We start from the raw sequence: 2,214 nt of genomic DNA, 5'->3' as shown, positions 1-2,214 counted from the left end.
TCTAAACTTTAGATAAGATATATAGACAAGTCACTTGTTATATTTAGTTTTTCATCTCGGATCCGCTTTAAGGTCAGTGTTCACGACTCCACCATAAGAAAGAGACTTGGCAAAAGCGGCCTGCATGGCAGATATCCAAGGCGCAAACCACTTTTAAGCAATAAGAACATTAAGGCTCGTCTCAATTTTGCTAAAAAAAACATCTCAATGATTGCCAAGACTTTGGGGAAAATACCTTGTGGACCGACGAGACAAAAGTTGAACTTTTTGGAAGGTGCGTGTCCCGTTACATCTGGCGTAGAAGTAACACAGCATTTCAGCAAAAGAACATCATACCAACAGCAAAATATGGTGGTGGTAGTGTGATGGTCTGGGGTTGTTTTGCTGCTTCAGGACCTGGAAGGCTTGCTTTGATAGATGGAACCATGAATTCTACTGTCTACCAAAAAATCCTGAAGGAGAATATCCGGCCATCTGTTCGTCAACTCAATGACCCAAAACACACCAGCAAATCCACCTCTGAATAGCTGAAGAAAAACAAAATGAAGACTTTGGAGTGGCCTAGTCAAAGTCCTGACCTGAATACTATTGAGATGTTGTGGCATGACCTTAAAAAGGCGGTTCATGCTAGGAAACCCTCAAATAAAGCTGAATTACATCAATTCTGCAAAGATGAGTGGGCCAAAATTCCTCCAGAGCGCTGTAAAGGACTTGTTGCAAGTTATCGCAAACGCTTGATTGCAGTTATTGCTGCTAAGGGTGGCCCAACCAGTTATTAGGTTCAGGGGGCAATTTCTTTTTCACACAGGGCCATGTAGGTTTGGAGTTTTTTCTCACTAAATAATAAAAACCATCATTTAAAACTGCATTTTGTGTTCAATTATGTTATCTTTGACTAAGAGTTAACGGTTTTTGATGAGCAGAAACATTTAAAGGGAACCTGAAGCGAGGAAAATTATTTAGAATAAACACATGACTCGGCTGCAAATTAATATTACATACTAATCTCACTGTCTGTTCCTCTCAAAAGCTCACCATTTTCTTCTTACAGTGATCCATCCAGTTCTGACAAGATTTTGTCAGAACTGAAATATACCAGTTGCTGCCAGTTATAGATCAGCAGCTGTCAGTTACAACTGAATGTGCAAGGTAATTGTCCATGTTTCCCTATGGCTCAAGTGGGCAATATTACAGTCTAACAGTGTGCTGACCAGGAAGCTGTTATGGGTTAATGGTCATTTTTAAAATGTAGGACAGAGAAATCCATTGATCACAGTGGACAAACAGGATGCAGGAGAGGAGAAAGAGATTGAGTAGTAGACTACACGGGAGGTAAGTATGACCTGTGTATGGCTATTTTGACTTTTTATTTTCAGTTTAGGTTCTCTTTAAGTGTGACAAACATGCAAAAGAATAAGAAATCAGGAAGGGGGCAAATAGTTTTTCACATCACTGTATGTCCCCCAGTATAGGTTAGATAGGTATTAGTGATGGGCCGAACCTCCGATTTTAGGTTCGCGAACTTCCGCGGAAGGTTTGGTTTGCGGAAAAGTTCGCGAACCGCAATAGACTTCAATGGGGAGGCGAACTTCGAAAAATAGAAAAAATTATGCTGGCCCCAAAAGTGATGGAAAAGATGTTTCAAGGGGTCTAACACCTGGAGGGGGGCATGGCGGAGTGGGATACACGCCAAAAGTCCCGGGGAAAAATCTGGATGTGAAGCAAAACAGCGTTTTAAGGGCAGAAATCACATTGAATGCTAAATTGCAGGCCTAACGTGCTTTCAAACATCTTGCATGTGTATACATCAATCAGGTAGTGTAATTAGAGTACTGCTTCACACTGACGCACCAAACTAACTGTGTAACGCACCGCAAGTTACCAGCTGTTTGTGTAGTGACAGCCATGCTGGACTACTGCGCAACATGGCGAGATTGCTCTTCCTCACTCAGTGATGTCAGGTAATGTGTGACTGCCTTCTTAACTTTCCATGGCATTGTTAAAAAGCTTACGTTTTGTTTTTAAATTACATTTTCTACTTGTAGCGGTACTTGTTCAGTACCGCTACAATGAGAATCCTATGGAGGCGGGCAAGTCTGGCATTGTGACCCCGGGTAATGGCCGGGGAATGAGGGTTTGAATCCGGTGTGGAGCCTGAGCAACGGCTACCACTACACATGCAAGGAGGTCAGCAGTCAGGCATGCACGCCCGCC

Source organism: Hyperolius riggenbachi, chromosome 8, assembly GCF_040937935.1.
Source record: "Hyperolius riggenbachi isolate aHypRig1 chromosome 8, aHypRig1.pri, whole genome shotgun sequence".
Classification (NCBI taxonomy): Eukaryota; Metazoa; Chordata; class Amphibia; order Anura; family Hyperoliidae; genus Hyperolius; species Hyperolius riggenbachi.
This window is presented reverse-complemented; position numbering follows the sequence as displayed.